Raw genomic sequence first — 13,253 nt, forward strand, 5'->3', positions numbered from 1 at the left:
TGGCTGGGTGTTCTCAACGTGATACAGATGTAGTGCATCTAGAGAGAGAGTCCCTTGAGAAAAATGCCTCCATAAAATCAGCCTATAGACAATCCTGTGGGGGTAACGTCTTGATTAATTATTGATCAGGGAGAGTCCAGCCCACTGGGGGGTGCCATTCCTGGGCAGGTGGTCCTGGGTTCTACAAGAAAGAAGGCAGAAGCTGAGTGGTGGTGGTGCACGCCTTTAATCCTAGCACTTGGGAGACAGAGACAGGTTGATCTCTGAGTTTGGGGCCATCTTGGTCTACAGAGTAAGTTCCAGTGCAGCCAGGGCTATAACAAGAAACCCTGTCTAAAAGAGAAAAGAAAAGAAAAGAAAAGAAAAGAAAAGAAAAGAAAAGAAAAGAAAAGCTGAACAAGCCACAGAGAGCAAGCCAATAAGCAGCACCCATCCATGGCCTCTGCTTCAGTTCCTCCCTTGACTTCCTTCAGTGATGGAATGTGACCTGAAAGTTGCAAAATAAACGCATTCCCCTCCCACCCCACTTTGGCCATGGTGTTTTTATCCTGCAACAGAAGCCAGAAGACAAAGGCCATGTGCTTTCATCTTTGGCCGTGCTAACTAACAGCTGTGCCTCAGACAAAATCCACCTGCTTTCCAAGCAAACCTGAGAAGGGGGAGCTATTGCTCAACGGGGAGGACAGAGTTTCAATTCTGTAAGGCGAGCCGCATTTGGAGGCCTATGGGTGACAGCTGCGCAATAATGTGAACGTGCCTGACGCACAGGTCGTAGTCATTTGACCAAAAGAATACCTCAACACAAGCAACTGCAACACCCACAATACCTAGATGAACACCCTGTGCTGCAGAGAAGCCAGGAAGCCGGGCTCATATTCCTGGCACAGGAGGGAAGGGATGGAGGCAACAACTCCCCCCACCTCTCCCTGCCCCGTGAGTAGCCTTGTCACCATTTACCGCCTGAAGCAGGCCAGGCCTCAGTTCTCTTCATTTACACGGCAGTCACAGCAGCCTAGGCTCCCACTGTGTCAGGGCAGAGCCACTCATAGGGAGATGGGCATTGGTGGAAAGGTCAGCAGCCCAGTGGACAGGCTCCAGCCAGCCAGTGTTCACTCTGGTGGGGGCAGAGGGCAGATGCTAGGCTTTCCAATGGCTTGAGTGCTCTTGGTGGCGGACCACAGGGCACTGGGCAGGCAGCCCCTCACTCTAGCCCATAATTTGGTTAAAACGGAAGCTGCAGAGTATGAGACATGACAGTTCTTTTTGGGGATTCTCCCTCACCACAGACCCAAAGGCACAAAAGGGACAGCCTTGGCTAAGTCAGTGGGCAGGGGAGGGGGGGACAGGACTCTCTTGCTTTTATTGTGCTCACTCGCTTTTCATGCTTCAGCCGTTCATGAATCTAACCCACCCAAAATCCTCCCAGCAGCAGAGGGGCTGGCCACCTTTCCCCACCCTCCTTCCCAGCCCAGCCAACTGGCAGGCTCTGGGCTCTTCCTCTCCACTATCCATCAGTCACATGTGTTAGCGAGTGAGTTTTGCTTGGTCTGGAGTTTCACAGAACGTGGGCCACAGTGGACATCTTTGGGGACTTGTTCTACCACTCAGCCTCCCATTACGAAGCAGTCAGTGTCCTTGTGAATGTCTTTGCACTGAGCTGCTCACTCGCTCTCTATTCCCTTTGGTGACAGCACACAGATGTGCCTGGTTGCTAATGGACACAGAGGGCTTCTGGGACACCTGAGTGCATGCTTGGGGGGATCCCACACAGTTTTCTCATGTGTAATCTGCTGCTCCCAGCATTGGGGGATGAGTCACCGCCCTCTAGTCCAACACTGCACTTGTTCCTGCAGACCTGGCTGGGGTAACACAGCTCCCATCACAGCCCAAGTCTGCTGGTTTCCAAGCAGAGACTGACCAACTCTCTCCACATGTGAGACAAACTGCCCAGTGCCTGCTGGGGACAAATGCCCATTTCTCTACTGGGCTACTGGGCTTTTACTTGATTCTGTGGGAAATTTTTATTTTGCATGTAATTACTCTGTCAGCTTTAAGTGTCAGAAATGTACCTCTTCCTTTTAGAACCCCGTTTTCCAATTTCCTCGTATGGCTTGTTTGTTTGCACGCCCCTTTTCATTTTTTTATTATTATTTAAAATCCTGTGTGTGGGGGAGGGTAGGTGCACATGTGAGCACAGGTGCGCCTGGAAGTCAGAAGAGGGTGTCGGATCCTCAGGAGCCACAGCGACAAGTGAAGAGTTACCCCACACGGTGCTGGAAACCAGACGTTGGCAGAGTAGCATGTGCCCCAAATTTAGCCATCTCTCTATCCCTTTGTGTGGATTTTTAAAAAATCATTTTTTACTTTTTGAAATTGATTACATCATTTCTCACGTCCCTTCCCTCCCTTCAAACCATCCTATATACCTTTCCTTGCTTGCTTCCAAATTCATTGCCTTTTTTACAAAATTATTGCATACATATGAATATATGTATGTGTCTGTGTGTTCCTAATACTTAAGTATAACCTGCTCAGTCTGTATAATGTTCCTCACATGAATGTTTTCAGGACTGACCGTGTGGTACTAGATAACCAATTGGGGTGCTCTTCCCTGGGGAAGACTATTTCTCCTTAGCTGCCTGCAGTTCTCTGTTTAGGGCTGAAGTCTCCTGGGCTTTCCCCCATCCACATTAGCATGTCTATTGTAGTTGTCCTTGTCTAGTTCATCTTTAAGCAGTCTTTTTTTTTTAAAGATTTTTATTTTAAGATTTATTTATTATATATACAGTGTTCTGCCTGCATGTGTGCCTGCAGACCAGAAGAGGACACCAAATCTCATTACAGATGGTTGTGAGCCACCATGTGGTTGCTGGAAATTGAACTCAGAACCTCTGGAAGAGCAGCCAGTGCTCTTAACCTCTGAGCCATTTCTCTAGCCCATCTTTAAGCAGTCTTATTGGTGAGATTTTGTGTGGCTTCTGACCTTCCTAGGAGATGCAATCTTGCAGCAAACTCCATTTCATTTGCTCTTATAATCTTTCTGCCCCTTGTTACACAATGATCCCTGAAACTTAGGTAAAGGAAGTGGCAACCTTTTGACACAGGGTCTCATTCTATTGCTTAGACTGACCTAGAAATCACTATGAAGGGCAGGATGACTCATAGTGATCTTCCCACAATGCCCAGTTTCTTGCGGTGATTTTGATAAACCTGCTGTCTGTCAGCAAACCCTGGGCTCCAGTAATCCTGTTCCCTGTAGCTCTTCTAGGCTCTGAGAGGCGCTGTGGGTAGGAAAGGGCCCCTCCTCACTAGCCACAAAGGCTATTCCCACCCCCTTTACTAGAGTGTACTTGAGAATGTCTCTATCACTAGGGGCTTCAAGTAAAATTCCGAGGGCACCTCTTACCCCCATGACATCTAGAATCCAAAATGACACTGACCTCTAGAAGGGTAGAGGGGTCTCAAGGTACTCCCTTCAAATCAAACATGTGAGCTGGGCCTCGTTAGCTAGGAATACTCAGAGTAGGAGGCCCCTATATGGCTGGAAACAGAGAGTGTTGACAGGGCTGGCTGAGTCAGCAAGATGTATGGCCCTGAGGACATAGGCCTGAAATGGTCGTGAGAGATAAAAGCTGAGAGAGGTGGGAAGATCCAGTCTATCTTCAGGCCCAGAGACTTGGGAGTCCCCAGACACCCAGAACAGCCCCCATGGAGGGCCCAGGCAACAGCTGCATGCGGTAGCTCCCTGGGTAACTGACAGACACGGTGGCAGCTGCAGCCTGGCCAGGCTCCCGCCCACCCTTCAGAACGACCCTGTGCAGCACTGCAGGGAAAGACTGTGTCAGCGACAGGGAGCCACCAGGAAACAGCAGCCAAGAGAGCAGGTCCAGGCTCCCTGGGGCTGCCGCTTCCTACAGAAGCCCAGCCCACTTGATGGGCACAGAGACAAGTCCAGAGCTGCAGCATGACTCAAGGCAGCCCTGCCTCACCTATGGCCTAGAAGACTGAGCTCATCCAGCTGTAACCCTTCATCACTCTGTGCTGGGGGAAAGGACAGTGGGGCCTATCTGCACAGAGCACACATCTGGGCGAAAATCAGCGAACTGTGTTGTATGTGTTCATGCGGCCAGGGTCCAGCCCCAGCACCTCTGGGCAGACCATGCCAGCTGTGTCCTGTGTGCCGAGTTCGGGCACTGTGGTAGTGCTGCCAGTTCATGACTCTCTCTCCTCTGGTAGACATGCCATGGTCTCCCCACCACAAAGCTGGGTACTCCCTATTGTCCTTCTACACCACTGCAGCATCTTAAGCACCAGGGTTAGCTGCCTGCCCTACCTCCTCCCACCAGCTGAGCCATGCAGGCTTCTCAATGCATAGTAAATGTCATTCTTTCAACTGTGCTGCATTCCTGAGCAGAACTTTGGGTTGTGCCCAGAATCTCAGGAGGGGAAGCCCTGCTCACACTCGGGATTCTCAGCCCTGGTCCAGGTGGTCCTGAGACTCAGAAGGAACTGCTTTCAGAAGCCACCTGCATCTGTGCACTGCCGTTTGTTCCTGGCCACATCTGGAATCCAGCCAACAGCTCAGAGCCTCCAAAGGCACCGTCCCATGGCTGGGGAGAAAGCTGAGGCAGGTCAGGAGCAGGAAGGAGGACATGGTTCCTTTCCATCCTGCTGAGTGGCTGCTGCAGCAACTGCTCAGATTGACTCACTTCATCCTTCACAGCCCGAGAGCCAAGGGATCGATGCCCTGGCTCTCTCTGCAGCATTGAAGCACTTACTGTTCAAATGGCTTGGCCATCTTAGGAAAACATCATGGCCCAGACATAGCCTGTAAGTAGGGGAGAAGAAGGAATGGAGGCCTCTCCTCAGCCTCCCTTCTGTCCTTCTCACCCCATGAAAAATGCCCTGGATGCAGGGTCTCTACTCCGCTCCATCCTGCCCAGCAGACTGGCCCCACAAGAAGAAGAGCTCAACTTGGGGAAGCTGAAGCAGAAGGATCATGAATTCGAGGTACAGCTGAACTATAGAGCTGGTTTAAAGCCAATCTAGGAAACATAGCAAGATAATGTCTTAATACAAAATATAAACGGTGCAACAGTAGAGCAGTTGCCTAGCATTCATAAGGTCATAGGCTTGATACTTGGTTTCACACACAAGCCAAGAGGGAAGCACCTAACCATGTGATGCCTGGAGGTTCAGCAGGCACAGCAGGAAAGCACTCCTCCTGGTGCCCAGGTCAGCCTCAGAAGCTGACGTAACATGAGAACTGGGCAACAAAGTGAGACCGCACTGGCAGGAAAGGGACACTACCACCAAATAGCTGAAGCCACAGAGACAGAGATCAAGAAGGGCAGTGGCATTTCCTCTTTGAGCACTTCCACCCAAATGAAAGCACAGGGCCACTGGGCAAGTAACCTAGGACCACTGTATCTCAATTATGTGCCTGCAAAACCTCACTTCAGACCATACCTCAGTGTGTGTGAAGAGCAGGCTCCTGGGGAAGGGACTCTTTCCAGTCAAAAGACTGCCTCCCTGTGAATTCTACACAGGACAGTGCACATGCGTACATACACATTCTCACGTGCACACCTTTCTATATGTACAAGGGCATGTGTGTGTGACAACAAACACATGCACACATTTCAGAGACCCCTGGAGGTGGCTCCAACTTTATACCAGTCCCTCTAACCTCTCTCCAGGATGTCTGGGTGTGACTCTAGTGTGGCCCCCTCAGAGGCTTCCATTAGGCTTTCCCAGCTTCCATCAACTCAGGGCACACTGAGCTAGTGGGTATAATTAAAAAAACTGGGGGAGGGGGTCAGAGGGATGAGGAGCAAGTGTCTTAAGAAGTCATCAACTGGGATCAGCCTCTGATCCTGGAGCTGGAGATGCACTTAAGCCCAAGACAGAGGAAAGACCTAGACTTCCAGAAAATTCCAATGGCAAATTTTCTAGGAAGAGTGGGAATTGGATACTGGAAGTAGAGGGCCAGCCTCTGGGAAGGACCCTGTCCAAAGACAGTGAGAAAGACGGGTAAGGCAATGTTCAAGTATTCTAATGTCCCCGGAGACAGATGCTGCCCCTCCCACATGGCTGCTGATAGACCTGGTCACATTAAGGTAGCTAGCTCTGCCCACTTTTCCTCACATGGGGCCAGGGTCAGATACCAGTCAGCTGGCCCCTCACCCAGGGTCAGATACCCCACTACACTCAGCTTTGTTGATAGAAAAGGTATTTACACTAAAGCAATTTTTGCCAAGAGAAGCTTACTTGTAGCCTGCCTACTTTGCAAGCCCTGTCAAAGTATACTGGCCCTGGTTTCCCAGAGGAATGAGCTGGGAAGTGGGTCTAGGGAACCCCGAACTTTTGGTAAGAGAGTTCTGTAACCTTGCGCCTCTCCCTGTTCTGACCGGATGATCTGAGAATCCACAACCCTTTCACAGGGTAAGTCCTCTACATTGGGCGTAGGGATGGATTCCAAGTATAAAAGAGTCCAAAACTGCAACCTCAGCAGAGCCTTCTGTCTTCTCACTGGTCATAAAATAAAGCCCACACTATACAAGAAAGATGGGGTGGGGAGATGACTCAGTGGGTAGAGCACTTACCATATAAGTGTGAGGGCCTGGGTTTGAATCCCCAGAACAACATAAAGTTGGGCATAGTAGTTTGCACCTCATAATCTCAGGGCTCTGATGGATGGATGGGAGGTAGTGACAAGAGAATTCCCAGAAGTTAACAGGCCAGGGAGCCTGGTGCGCACAACACAGTGGCAGAAATCCATTAGAACCAAGTCTCATTAGAACCACTCAAGCAAGGTGGGAAGTGAGAACTGATACCCAAGGCTGTCTTCGGACTTCTACCCACATGCCTTCACTTGACTTCAGCAACATCTGATGGCAGGGCACTTAGTCCATCCAGATCCCACTGGGTGGCAAAGCCAATGGTTAGAAGAGACAGGAACTGCCAGGCCCATCCTACGACACCATGGTGGTACATATCCCATTACTTCCCAGGATGTCCTTCCGACCAACCCCCATTCTCTGGGTCCCTGACAGAACACTGTGTGTCCTTCGGTATACAAATCAAGACATCACACAGCACAACCTAGCTTCTAAGCCCTTTCCCTGTAAACCCCGTCTCTGTACCTTGCAAAAGCCTAAAGTATTCTTTGATGACAAGGATTGTTTTGCTATGGTGCAAACTCCAGTCCACTCTTTGAAGAACTTGATCTTGAGCCTTCGGCTTCCTCCCCAATTACAATTAATCCTTGTATTTGCCAGGTGGTTGGGAAGGCTTGCCTGAGATCAGCCCAGAGCTCCAGCAAGCTTGGTCTGCTCGTGTGCTGGGCTCTTAGGAAACACTCTGCACTAGACCTGCCCCTCGGGTTCCTGAGTCACTCACTTTTCAGTCGGCTCACCGACACACCTGCTCACTGGGCTGTGCACATCCCTCACTCTCGCTCACTGACTCACTGGTGCTTTATCCCGCCTCGGGGAGAAACTGCACAGCAAGAGATGGCCAGGAACACACAGTGACCTGCACCAGGCAGGAATGTAATTGAACTTTCTCTCGGACGATCCCCCCCCCCCCCCCCCAGAGCACACAGCCAGAGGCAGGACTCCTGTACAGACAGTTCTGCAGCACTTAGGAAATCCTAGAGAATGAATGAGCCAGGAAACTAGAGAGAAGGGGAGGCCAGCCTCCAAGGTCAGTTCTTCAGCTGTCCACATGGACAGCAGAGGCTCTGTCTCCAGGAAACCTCCTGTGCACCGAAGATGGGCCTCCTTTGCGAAGCTGCTGTCTGGGGATGGGGAAGAGGTACTCCCTCTACTCTGCCCTGTTAGAGATACCTAGGAGAGGATTAAGAGAGCTACAAGTCCACCTGGGCACAGAAGTGGCTGTAGATGTGAGCAGGCACAGTAGTGACACAAGAGACAGATGCTTGCAGTCCTGTGGAGGAAAGTCCTGGAACACAGAGTCTCTGCAGAGCTTACTCTCTGGGGACTGAAGGGAAATGACAGAGCCACCCTAGGGACAGCCTGGGAGATGCTGAAAGCGATGGGAGCCAGGTCAGCTCCCAGGTGTGCCCACACGCCAGGCACAGGGTAGCGCCCTGATCCATGACCGGGCAGGGAGGTGGACCACATTCCTCCACTGTGCTGTCCCTGGCTGGAAACCCACTCCTATCTTTCTCGTGCTTGTGATGCCAAGGACATGCAGATAGATTGAACTGGAACCCAAACAGTGCAACTAGGGAAAAACCAATGGTCGAAAATACAACTTTCCAAGGTGATGAGGCAAAGCCAATGTGAACACTGCACTGCCTTTTCGATTCTACTGCTCTGAGAGCTGCCAGGCTCTCTTAACAACAAAACACTCTCCCACCTGGAAGGTAAGAGGCCTGAAGTAACTGGAGGCACTGATTAGCCAGGGACAAGGTTCCCTCTCGGATGAGGGGCATACACCTGCTCCCCCATTTTCAGAATCTGCTCTAGATAAGGCTTCCAGACATCACCAGCATGAGCTGAGGTTGCTGAGTGCTGCCCCCAAGAAGACCCTGCCTCCCATGTGCCTGCCACTCATGACTCAGGTGATAAGGGCAGACGAATGCTCGGTGAGAACATGAGAGCAGGCCGTATTCTAGACACCACCACCTGGAGGATCTCTAAAGGACACTGACTCTTCAAATCTGTTTTATTGGGGATGGAGAGCACTCGGACAGCTGGGGTACAGGAGCTGGTGGCTGTGAGCAGAAGGCAGGTCTATGGGGTGTTAGGAAGCCAGTGACTGAAGACAAGATGGTGGGCTCTGCTTTTCTGAGAGGCTGATATGATGGGTAGTTCACCGAAGCCCCGCAGCATATCACGTGCCAGTTCGTAAGGAGTCAAGGTGACCTCAAATTTTGTTTGCTGTTCTTGGTGCCCATATTCCTTAGTCCCTGGACATCCCAAAGCATGTATGCTGCCTATTTTCACTGGTAATGCGGCCACTTTATGTGGCAGGAGCTGGGCATATATGACCCAGCATTACCTGTTCCACTCAAGACCACAGTTCATTCCCAGTCACAAAAACTCAGAGCCAGCACAACAGCGCCTGTGAAGGACACCGAGCCCTGCCAGTACAGAAGCTCTTATCTTTTCTGAAGTGAAGGCTTTATTTCCACAGTCCAGGGAAGGCAAGGCCCAGATCAGAATGTTCTGAAAGAACTAGGGAAATAATGAAATATGTGCTAAGTAAGGGTAAGGGTTACAAATTACAGGGAAGAGAAGCCACACTGTAATCTGTAGCATGGGTTATGCAAGCCACACAGACTACAGTATGCCTTCCAGGGCAGGGATTAATGCCAAAGTGGACTGCTTTGCCCAGAGTCAAGTGTGACAAACAGGAAGGCTTTTCACCTGCCTGGACCTTGGTCAGGGCTTCCTGAGACAAAGATGATAGCATTATGAACCCAAGAGTACATACAGGCAGCTTTGTTCTTTGCTGGGAGTCTCCTGTGCTAATGACGTCAACAGGATAGACAGGGTCCCTGGAGCTAGCTGGTTGGCAGGAGCACATACCTCAGACACTGCTCTTACCCCAAAGCCCAGGCTTTACTTGTTTTCATTAAATTCTAGTATAACCCGAAAAAAGCTTTTCTACTGGCAATTCCAAGAAATGGGATTCTTTCTAACACATAAGAGAAAATAAGATACAAAGGGAGAGTGTAGGTAGCAAGAAAGCCAGACACAGAGATAGCAGCAGAATATGGTGCTCTACTTTAGCTCAGGGCCTTGGTCAATGAATCACTGGTAATCTGACTAGCACTTGTCTGGACTCTTGTGAGTCAGGGAGTTTGTTTAGGTAGGTCCTGCAGGACAATGATAACTTGTCACCACCTCGGCAGACCTGACCAAGTGTCTGTCTAGCAGGTACATGTGGTCGACAGCCAAATAGTTAGTTACATTGATAGTAAAGGCCTTGTCTGCAGAACACACGGCATTTTAAAACCTATCTGGACCCACAGAGTCTTAGAGCCACAATGTCCCAAAGCATCACCAGATGCAAGGGGCATAACTGAAGGGAGATGATGGGAGACATGTATAGTATTCCTGAACCCTATCAAGCCTATGCACATGCCCCAAAAAGGTTGGGTATGGGTTCCCTAGTGCCACAGCAAATGCTGACTGGACTGTAAGTAACATCACCGTGGACCAATCCTTCATGACTGTGCCACTCACAGCCCAGGTAAGGAGGGCAGACCTCATGTACCAAATGAGTGCTCAGTGGCCCCATTCTTACTCAAGACCACAAGAACATGCCACATTCTCAACTCTGGGGTTTCTCTCTGAAGGGAAAGCTCTGAGGGTATTGATTCTTCTAAATTGTTATTCTTTTTTAAATGCATTCTCTGATAATTTCATATATGTATAAAATGTCATTATACATTTATCTGTATCATTAACCTTTTCACTCTTATATTCCCCTCCAAGTCCTGAATTCCAACATGTACCCTCATAGATTCATAGCCCCCCTTTCTTGTTTGCTTTTTGTTTTTTTGTTTTTTGTTTTGTTGTTGTTTGTTTGGTTGGTTGGTTGGTTGGTTGGTTGGTTGGTTGGTTTTTCGAGACAGGGTTTCTCTGTGGTTTTGGAGCCTGTCCTGGAACTAGCTCTTGTAGACCAGGCTGGTCTTGAACTCACAGAGATCCGCCTGCCTCTGCCTCCCGAGTGCTGGGATTAAAGGCGTGCGCCGCCACCGCCTGTCCTTAGCCCCCCTTTCTTTATGACCCGCTGAATCCTATTAGTACTGCCCATATGTGCATGACTGTGGGACCATCACCAGAGTGTGGGCGTCCTGCTGGTGACAAAATCCCCAAAGGATGCCTCCCCTCTTCTGTGTGTTTCTCTTCTATTCCTGGAGGAAAACTTTGTGGGCTTGAATAGATATAAGAGGGTAACCTGGCTAGACACAGTATGTTTAACATGTATGACACATCACTTACTCAACCTGCACACATGCACATGGAGGCATACACACACACACACACACACACACGCACATACACATGTACACATAGAGATAGACACATACAGAAAGACTTCCAGGCGTATGTGACATTACATGCAGATACTTAAGAATACAGACACATACATAAAGACAGGCATGGAGACACATGCGACATCCATGACTGGCTTGGCTGATTTGTCAGAGACACTACAGAGTCCTGAACTGTGTTCACATTTAATTCAGGAAAAACAAAAACAAAAAAGCTGACCGGTTTGGAGTCAGGGTTAGGACTGTAGGGAGATTCAACAAGGGTCAGGGGATGGGTGGGGATAGCTCAGCAATCACAGAGATCTTAAAGGTAGGACACAGCCCCAGAAAGACCTCTTTTCTTTCTCCTTGGTTTCCAGGGAGCCAGGGCCCTGATGAATGCGGCTGGAAAAGATAGTGAGGGCAGTCCCTAAGAGGGTGCAGCGAGGGTGGAAAGGCTTGAGCAAGCTTGGGCACAGGTGGTTCTTTCCAAGGTGAATCACAGCCACGTAACAGGGTTCCCTATGGAGCAGGCATCACAAATAAAGGCCACAGGCTCCTGAGCTGCTTTAAAGATGTCTTCTATAGACCTTGAAGGCCTCTGGGAGAGCCAGGAAGGGACGATCTCTACTCTTGTGAGTTAGGGTATCTCCTCTATATACAAGGATGCTCATTCCCTCTCTCCAGTGATGGAAGGCAGGTCATTGATGAACAAAAAGAGGAAATGTCCTGAGCACAATGCATTGTGTGAATAGGTTTCTCTATGCCCTAAAAACAGTCTTGTCCAAAAAGTAGCTATGCTGCTTCCGGGGTGTGTGCTCCATATGCCCTCACTCTCTTCTGGCCCATCCGTCCATTCATTCTTCCTCCTCCTCTAGCAGCATTTGGTTGTAAAACAAAAGGGCAAGAAACCTCAAAAGCATAGTAGTTGTAGAATTCTCCACTCTCTGTCCCAAAGGTGAGATCTTATCACCTGGATTGGGTTTAATATGCTGGCAGAGGGGCAACTCCAAGGGTAAAACAATTGTTATCTCCAGAGCAACAAGCCTGATGCACTTTATGGCTTAGGTCAAGGCATGTGTTGGGGGGGGGGGGGGGGGATGACTGGATTTGTCCTGATCCAGGCAATGATTTATTTCAGTTACATGGAATTGCAAAGAAACACTGAGAAAGAGGCATATTTGGTTATTCCAAGCAAAGGCAAAACAGGATGTAGTCATCAGTGAGCAAGAGGGTAGGAATAAACATTAATTTTACAAGATGATCTGCAGGTACTGAGTAGATCTTTTAACAATCTGGGTTTAGTATTAGTAAGTCCATGTCTCTCTCCTTTCTAGATTGGCACATCAGGCAGCCACAAGAGCCTGTTACAAGTCTGCACATGCCCGAGCGCCAGCCTGAACAGCAGAAAGCTAAAGCGGATAGAGCTTGCTGTCCAGTTTTTATTTCCCTTCTCTCACTTGATAGCCTGCTGGGAACAACAAAGCAAGCAATGCTGGCCAGAGGCTGTAGATCTTCTGTCTGAGGATCTCAACTCTTAACCAAAAGAACCACAGATAGTGTTCTGGAATTTACAGGGGTCTAGATGTGGACACTGGCCCAGGAAGGGGCAGATGACACCAGTTGTGACCTAGGACCAAACAGAAAAGTGCAGATATAAACTAAAGTGCTGCCATTGGGGCTCTGTAGTCCCCTTAAGTAGAATGTGGCTGACAATGCCACCTCATAGAATGGTGCTGAGCAGGAAACTAAAGCAAATTAAGTACAGAAAGCCAACATTCTGTACAAAGCTTCTGGACTAACAATGAGAGGGAAAGCTTCAATTTCACTCTAACAGTGACATCATTAACATGTCACATGATGTGCCTAACCCTGCACTGTGCTCCAGAGTCAACTACGGTGATTCTTACATGCAGAGCAAAGGGCTCTTTCTTTATGACCAGAGGGCTAGTATTCTTGGGATCCCACACAGAAACTAGACACAGTTCATAATGCAAAAGAGAGGAGAGAGTCATGAGGCTCACCAGGGAGATATGGTGGCTAGTATAACTAAAGTGGCAGGCCCGAGCAGGTAGCAGGGCTACAGTCCCCACTCTGGAAAGAATATGTTGCCTCTGTGTTGGCCCATGCTATCCATGCTATATGGTACATGTGTATGCATAGTAGCCAGGCAAAAGCAGTATCCAATAGCAATCCACAGAGTGGGCCTTGGATGTAGTCTGCAGGGAGGACAGGAAGA

This window comes from Alexandromys fortis, unplaced genomic scaffold (assembly GCF_014885135.2).
Source record: "Alexandromys fortis isolate MF-2015 unplaced genomic scaffold, M_Fortis_MF-2015_v1.1 scaffold_9, whole genome shotgun sequence".
NCBI lineage: Eukaryota > Metazoa > Chordata > Mammalia > Rodentia > Cricetidae > Alexandromys > Alexandromys fortis.